Source organism: Gossypium raimondii, chromosome 3, assembly GCF_025698545.1.
Source record: "Gossypium raimondii isolate GPD5lz chromosome 3, ASM2569854v1, whole genome shotgun sequence".
NCBI lineage: Eukaryota > Viridiplantae > Streptophyta > Magnoliopsida > Malvales > Malvaceae > Gossypium > Gossypium raimondii.
This window is the reverse complement of record NC_068567.1, coordinates 21746155-21755400: the sequence shown is the minus strand read 5'-3', so window position 1 is coordinate 21755400 and position 9246 is coordinate 21746155. Positions and strand designations below refer to the sequence as shown.

Sequence of the window (9246 nt, the reverse complement as noted above, 5' to 3'; positions counted from 1 at the left end):
GCGCTGCAGCAAATGCAAATTATGTGCAATGTGAACAAAAAGAATATGATTTTTTATGGGTGTGGTTCTTTCTTAGCGAATAATGATTCACTTTTAGTACTTTGCTGAATGAAAAATGATTTATTAGTCAACAGTTTTTAGGAAACAAAAGCTATTTTTGTTTTCTTTTGAAAATGGACAACATTAAAGTAACGTACTTGGAAGTCGAAAATATGTTAAAATAGAAAAAATTTTATTGTTTTAATTAAAATGTTCCATAAAATTGAAAAAGTTTGGAAAACAAATATTTTTAACTTTAGATGTGCTCGTTTGGTTGAAACTCGTATAAACTTTTAAAAAATTATTTCAATAGTTTTTATTTTAGTTTAAATTACACAATTAGTCACACAATTTTCCTAAGTTTTCATTTTAGGCACCGAAAATAAAATAAAAATTTGTAATTTAGACATTGTCATTACATACTTTAATCATTTTAGTCACTGTTGTTATATATATTTATCATTTTAGTCACTCATCGTTAACTTGTCATTAGATAAACTCATTTTAATTACCCAATTTTAGTAAATTTTCATTTTGGACACTCATTTTATCTTTTTAACTTTTAAGAATTAATTTAGTTTGTTTTCAATAAAGGGAAAAACTCAAGATTTTACACAGGAAATTCAGGATAGAAAAACCATTTTATCTTTTTAGTTTTTTTATTATTTTTCTCTTTTAGATTAATTTTAGTTTTCTCTCAATAAAAGAAAAACCTAGAGTTTTACAAGAAATTACCAAGCTTTTATAAGAAAGAAAAACTTTTACTAGAAAAATTAATTTACTTTTTTCGTTTTCCTATTTTAGAATTAATTTTAGATTTTCTTTTTAAAATAAGATGGAAAGCTTTTTGTAGACAAAACTTGGATTTTAGTAAAAACCATTTTACCTTTTTTAAATTAATTTTAGTTTTTACTAGTAGGAAAATAGATGGAGTTTAAGTTTTATATAGAAAAATCATGGTTATCTGAATCAATCGATCAGTTCAATCAATTTTTAATATTTTTTATTTTATTAATTTTTAATAATTTATTTAATTGAATCTGTTTAAACTAGTCAGATCGACGAATCGAGGTCTGAGCAATTTGACCTCGATCCGATTCTGAAAAGTTTGGTAAAACCTAAGTTTTTACATGAAATTGATTTACAAGTGAAAAACTAGGGTTTTATCTCCGCAGTTGAATAACTTAATTCCCTATAAACCCAAGTTTTTTTAGAATAAAATAAAATTAATTCTAAAAAAGAAAATAAATGACCAAAACAAAAACTTACTAAAGTTTGGTGATAAAAATGAGTATATTTAATAGCAAATTAACGATGGATTACTAAAATGATAAAAGTATGTAACCATGGACGGAGCCACATACAAGATTGTGGGGTCAATTGATCCCCAAAAAAATTATATAATTGGTGAATTGACCTACAAAAATTTGAAAATGGCTCATTGAAATTTTTGAAAATGAATTATTTTATAAAATAAATTACTTTATCTGAAAACTAGAAATCTTATCACATGCGTATGCGTGTGAAATCACAAATTTAGAATATAGATATGTGTTTAAAAATAACATATAATAAACAATATAACATATAGTTTGAAACTAATTAATCATAACAACATATGAAAGATGGGCGATATTAAAATAAAAAATTAGATTAAATTATGAGTAAAATAAAATTTAAGCACATAAATACATCGGATAAACAATACTAAATGCACTACAATTATTTACCATGGTTTTATCACCAATTGTGAGTTAGTGTCGAGTTAACTTGTGTTACCACTCAATTAATAACATTATTAATATATACAAGTGGTGAAGGTAATAAATTGTGCATATTTTAAAAATCAAAATAAAGTTTTGATTGAGTGGTAAATTTAAGGTTTTATTAATCCAATTGATAAAGGTTTAAATCTCACCATGTGCATAGCTTTTCGGTTTTTGTTAAAATGAAAATAGTAAAATGCCCTCGAATAATATGACTTATTTTTATTACGGAATGGCATTTCTGTAATTTCCTAACTGAGTTGGTACCCGATTAACCCATGAAACCAACTCAGTCAGGAGTTTTATTAACAACATAGTTTATAGATATACAACTGATAGAGGTAATAAAGTGTATATGATAAATTTAAAATATATCAAAATATCAAAATAAAGCTTTAGTTCAATTGTAAATTGGAGGTTTTACTAATATAATTGGTGTGGGTTTAAATCCCACTAAATGCATTTTTTTAAAGTGAAAAGATTAAAATACCCTTGAATAATATTACTTATTTTAATCACGGAAGGACATTCCCATAACTTGCTAACTGAGTTGGCACCCTGTTTGAAGGTGACACCAATTTAATTAAGAGTTTTATTAATAGTATAGATAAATGAATTTCACTCCACTACTAAAACCTAAAAATCTCTATTCCTTTTTATTTTCCTTCAACACTTACCACTTTTTTTCTCACACACTCTCTTGAATTTAGCTAGATAGGTAATCAATCTGGAACTCCTTAATTTAGTAACAACTCATCTTTTCTTTTCAAATTTTATTGATTAATCTCCACAAAATTAAAATTGTGGCTAACCCTTAGAAAATTAGAACCGTGGGTTTTCTTTAGATAAATTAGGATTTTTTATGTAATATTTAGTTTTTTATTTATTAAATGATTTTGAGATATTTATTTTGCATGAGTTTTCAAACATATTAACTGGGTAATAATTTTTAAAAGTTAATTAATAAAATTATTGAAAAAATCATGACTGGTTGTATCTATATTCTTAAATTTATTGAATATTAATTATAAATTTAACATTTTTATTCCTAAAGTTGTGAATCTTGTGTTTGAAAATTGACATGTTGCATTCACATGATTAAGTGATTTTTATTTTGTGAAAGAAAATTACTAGTTACAAGTTGGCTTCATAAAACCTTTAGATTTAAAGCGTAGATTTTTGTTCTAAATATTAGCTTGCACTAAATTTGCTAGTTACTATAACAAGTGTGGAAAGAGTGTTTTTCTTTACAATGAAATTTGTGAAAACTCGTTTGATGAATCAAATTGGAGATCAATGGATGAATAATTGTTTGATTACATATGTTGAGAAAGATATTTTAACAACATTAACAAAGAGAAGATAATTCAACGATTTTAACATATTAGAAAGTGTTGTGGATAATTATAAAAAAGTACGTGTTATTCAATTTTATTTTATGTACATTTTCTTTCCATTATTGTTTTAATAGTTTTGTAATAGTCGTACATCTAACCAAATACATTAGTTTTTCCACGATTAATATTACGGATTAGTTTATAAACGTTTTAATTTTTAAAAAACTTGATTCCACAATCTAGATTTTTGGCTCCACCTCTATATGTAACCATAGTGACTAAAATGATAAAAGTATGTAACGATGGTGACTAAATTATAATTTTTTATTTTTAATGCTTAAAATAAAATTTATGAAAGTTGAGTGACCAACTGTGCAAGTTACCTTTTATTTTATTTATCATGTTTCTACTATAGGAGATAAGTACCAAACTTTATTTTATTTTATTTTCAGAACTAAACGCGTTTTTGAATTTTTAAAAGTAGAAAATGAATATTATTTAAAAAAGTAAAAATAGAAAAGAAAAAAAACATTTTCAGAAACCAATCTGCCTTTAGGGAAGACAAATTTTGAAAAAAAATAAGTAAAATGATTTTTAAATAAAAATTAATTTAAATTAAGTCAATTTTATTATATTAATAATTAATTTAATATTATTATATTTTTAATATTTTTAATCTTAGTTTCTAAAAATATTTTTCAATATTATTAAAATACATATTTATATATTTATAAATATAGTAGTCATATTTTAAATAATAGATTGTTAATGTTAATAAAAATATTATTTAATATTGCAATATTATTGTTTTAATAATAAATTTTAACACTACTAATTATTTTAAATGGTATTATTAATATTTTATTGAAAACAATTTTATATTAATATGGATATTCTAATAGTATAAAAACGTTAATACGAATAATACTGCATGATTAGTATAATATTTTAAGATTCATAATATTTATATATATGATTAATGGAATACTAGATTATGACTTCTTAAAAATATGTAAAAAAATATAAAGATAAAATGATATTTTAGTTGAAATTATTAAGTTGATGCTTTAGAGATCATAATATCCCAAGTTAAAACTGCACCATAGTTATATTTTATAAAAATATTTTATATATAAATACAAAAGATAAAAATATTATCCTATTTATAATTGTTACTTTGTAAAAAAAAAGTTATCTTTCAACTAGGTTGGTATCTAGTTGATTTGTTACATCAACTCGGTTAAAAGCTTAAATAAGAATATAGATTATATTAATTTAAATATCGAAATATTATCATTTTGGATATTTACTATTAATATAATAATTTAAATATTATTTGTAAGGACACAAAGTTTTTAGTACTGGAAAAGTTAATTTTGTACCGAAATGAATAAAGTTGAGTGATTTTAGGAAATTAAATGGAGAGGCTTTAAAGAATAGGTATTGGGTTGATTTTATAATTCATTAATAGTATTAAGAAAAGTAGAATTTGAAGGATGGGCTAATTCGTAAGGAAATCAAAATTTGAGTGGCAAATATATTAACAAACACGCCTTACTTAATCCAACAATCCACATCCACACAAACCGATACGTAAACAATTTCTTTTTCAACAAAACATCAATTTCACTCAACTCGGTAAAATTTAGATGCAAAATCAAGTCATTCTTTAATCTTTTCAATTCATTAACAAAACTCATCTCATAAGCATGCCAAGTCAATTAAAAACCAAAACTTAGCTTGAGTAAATAAAAAATATCGTAACTAATCATTTTAAACATAATCACCTAAGTACAAACTCTTACCCGATAGCTCCAACCATTCTAGCCTATGGACCACAAAACTGAGTTTTCAAATGAATGTATAACAATGGAATTTTTTAAAATTTTCTTCAAAATCAACTGGTTGTGATATTTATAACAATTCGGATTAAATTATTCTTACCTTTCAATCATTCAATCTTCTTTGCTATCCTCGACCTTGGTTCGCTAGAGTGTGGGCTTTATTAACAATTTGATGAAAACTTGAGTGAAACTTCGTGGGCTAAAAACTAAAAGACGAATTCCGTTAAAACACATAATTTATTTGATAAATAACTTTTCTATATTTTGACAGAATGTCAACATATAAGAGGAGTCTGTTTGACCTAACCTTTAGTCTCTATTTATAGAGAAATAGCAAGAGTATCAGTAGAATAAAAATATATGAATTAATTATATTTTAATAGGAAACACAACTCCTAAATGGAGTGTACTATAAGGGGCGGAATGACCTTCTCTTAGACTAGGGTTTTCCACCCCTACCTTTAAATCGAGTCTTGTCATGTATCGGGTCAATTATATGTGTTATCTAGTCTTAAAACTAACTTATATAATTTATTCAATCCCGATTAATATATCTCCTATGCCCAAAATCTTATTTATTCATTTAATTAATTGATTAAAATAATTAATTAAATTGATCAAATTATTCCTTCAACCCAATTCAAATTTCATTATAATCATGATGACTTACCGTATTACTATCTATGAGTAAATAAATTCAATTTACTTGTTCTTATGAAACTTCGATGACTTAATTTAATTTTCGCTTCAAACTTTATTTATTTAATCATAATTTAATTAAATAATAAGTCAAATAAATTAATTAATTCTCAAGTCATCTCTTGTCCTTAGTGAGAAAAAGCATTCACTGCGGATAGTGATACATGAGATCTATTTCTCTAATTCGTCGTTTCACTTTTTCCATTTCATCAATTAATGCAAACCATCAAGGTTAAGCCAAGCTAGCGGAGAGATAGATTGGATATATATAATTAGGACTCAAATAGTTTGCAATTAAGTTCCGACTATGATGATTATCGAATCCACCAATATAAACCTACGCTTAATTTGCAATTTAAGCAGTATAGGGAGTAGGGTCGATCCCTCAGAGACTGGGTTTACTGCAAATTGTTGTTCTCTTGACCAGATTTATGTCAGGGCAGTTGTCGTGCCCAAGATATTAGGGGAGGATAAAATCGAAAACCTGAAACCTGAAATAAATAAATAAAACTTGTAAAAAGTAAAAGTTGAAAATGAAATAATAATAAAAAATAGTTAAATAAATTTGAAGAAAAATTAATTAGAATAAGCTCAGCTTTAGGCACTGATTTTTCCTCGTCTTTAAACCGATCCTCGAAATTAGATGAACTCCTATTTTCCAATAAGCTAGTTATAGCTACCAAGGACGCCTCGGACACCAACTCTTCATTGTGTAAATTAGTTATGGAACGTCCAATAACTAACCCTTACCGATCGAACAACCACGAAACGTTCATGATTTAGAACTCCGGCAGCCTTGCGTTCTAGAAGAGCCTAGCTCGAACCAATGTCCTCAACCGCGTGGGACATTTAAATCCAGTTACTACTTCCCTTGACGGAACCAAACAGCTATCTCCACTTGGCACGCCAATGTGTTCACAGAAAACCGATTAGAAACGTTCCTTTCGGAATTCCAACTGTACGTCTAACCACACTAACTCAAACGACGTCTTTTTTGACTTAGTGTTGATCTGACTTTATGAGTTGACAAAATCATACTCTTTGTCGAAACCATTTTTTTGAAAACAAAAATTTAGTTGTCGACTTTAAAAACAAAAAAAATTGGAGTCGCCACCGATCCTTGATTGAGGTGTGATCGGCTCACCTTAAAAATTATTCTGGTCTACGAAATTTGAGAAAACGAGTTCGGGAGTCAGTTACGCACGAGGAAGGGTTAGCACCCTCGTAACGCCTAAAAATCGATACCAAATTGATTATTTAATGTCTTGGTGTCGAAAATTAAAAAGATTTTGTTAAACTCAAATTTTGAAATCTGAAAAGGATAATCAATTATTCAAGTCATGCGAAGAAATTGAGACCCAATACGTTAGGGTATAATTTCTCAAAATCCCCGAATTTTGAATATCGCTTTTTTAATTAATTTTTTAAAGAAAATCTTCATTTCGAGAAAGCAATATGTTATGCCCAATGCGTTAGGACATAACATATTGAATTCCCGAAAATGATTTTTGTTTATATTTTAAATAACAAATATTCTCGGTTATTTGGAATTAACAAAGAAAATCGGAACCCAATACGTTAGGGCTCAATTTTCCTCGAAAATCCCTAACTTTGAATATCGTTTTTATTTTGAAAGCCTTTGGATCATAAAACCAATTTTACTATTTTTACAAAAATCAAAATATTTATTAAAAATATGTTAAAATATTAATGCAATATGAAGCAAATATTTAAAATTAAATTATGCATATTTATAAGTATAATATATAAACAATTTTAGCAAATACGTATAGGAATATGAGGGAAAGGGAAAAAATGCGTAAGTCATAAAAATAGTAATAAAATAAAATACACATAAAATGTATTAATACATGTTTTTTTTAAAATGTATAAATATAATGTATTAGTAAATATAAAACATGAAAAATGTTTATAAAAGCCTTGAAAAGAATGCAAAATATATGTACATATTATAAAATGTATATACATATGAATTATAAAACATGAAAACATAAATATTATTATATAAAAAAATGAATGTAAATAAAATATGTACGAACTATAAAAATAAAATATATGATAATAAAATATATATACGTACTACCTATATAGTTAAAACATTTATAATATATATGTATATTAATATATATAGGCGCACACATATAAATACAATAATAATAATATAATAATTATAATAATAAACAATATAAACAATATAATAAAAATAAACTAAAAAAAAAATTAAGGACTAAATTAAAATGCCAAACAGAAGTTGAGAGCTAAATTTGAAAATAAAAACAAGAAAGGGAGTAAATTAAAACACGTGTAACAGAAGGAGGACTGAAAAAACAATTTACCCAAACCACCCAAAGCATTGCGCAACATTGTATTAAATCAAAACATTAATAATGTTTCATGGAAAAATTTGAAAACAAACAACAATAATTTTGAAATGGTGGGATAAAATGGAAGGATTAAAAGCGTAAATAACCCATCAGTACTTAAAACCCTTTTCAATCTCAAATTTAAACGCTATTCTGCAGCAGCAATAGCTTTAAAAACTATTTCATCTTCTTCCCAACTCTTCACGCCAAAATCCCCCTCCCCTTTTAACTTCGATTTGGACAAAGCGAAGAAAACTATGCCGACGGCGCGCCTCTGCTGGTAAGAATCTCCTCCCTTTCTTTTACTTTTCGTTTTATTTTTTTTAAAAAAAATGAAGTAAAATACAAAAGAAAAAGATGAGACCAAAAAAACAAAAAAAGTAAAAAGACTTGGAAAGAACAAAAATCACCTTCAAAAATTTGTTTTTTTCTGATTCTTTTTTTCGTATTTCAGTCTTTTTCAATATATGTGTGTAACCCCCTCTTACAAAAATCGATTGACTTTATAGCCAATCTTTACCGGAAAGCATCCACCAAATTTCCCCCCTTTTTTTTGCTGTATATTCGATCCTATAATGTTGTTTATGGTTTGTTGCAGGTGAAGAACGTGTATGGTGGGTGTGGGGAATTGCTGAACGTGGGTGGAAACCGTTGCCATGTCGTGGGCAGTTGCTGCGGCACCGATTTGCTTCAATCTGCTTAGGGTTTCTGCTATACCCTATGTTCTTTTGGGCTAACAGGCTAGGGCTAGCAATTTGGGCCTTTTTAGGCCGAATTTGGGTTGTAATATGGACTCCCACTTAGTTTTATTTCAAATTGGGTTTTAATGGGCCCGGGCAAAATTGGGTATTACACTCTTAATCCGGAGAAGTAATAAGTACTGGAATTTTAGGAGTTAAATTGCTCGGGTTCGTAACTCACGGGTTTTGACGAGGCTAATTTCGGCCTAAAGCTGAAAATGAGTTTATTTGGCTAAGATTTGGGACATGATGGTATTGGACATAATTGGATAAGGTAAAAAAATAGATGGAAAGGATGGGTGGCGTAATTAAATATGGAGGCTAGAAATTTAGTAATATATTAAAATGGACGGTTGGCTACTGGAAATGAAAAGGGAATTTGAAAAAAAAATTGCAAACGATTTAAGGAGGTGGCTAACTAGGAATTAATGAATTGA

At 26.9% G+C, this 9246-nt stretch overlaps 1 long non-coding RNA gene across 1 annotated transcript; it reads left to right on the top strand.

The window, feature by feature from the left end:
• Positions 1 to 8184: 8184 nt before the first annotated feature.
• On the top strand, positions 8185 to 8921 carry LOC105796149 (uncharacterized). The gene is made up of 2 exons (XR_001134346.2): positions 8185 to 8349; positions 8668 to 8921. It is a non-coding gene; the product is annotated as an uncharacterized LOC105796149 (long non-coding RNA).
• Positions 8922 to 9246: the final 325 nt, after the last annotated feature.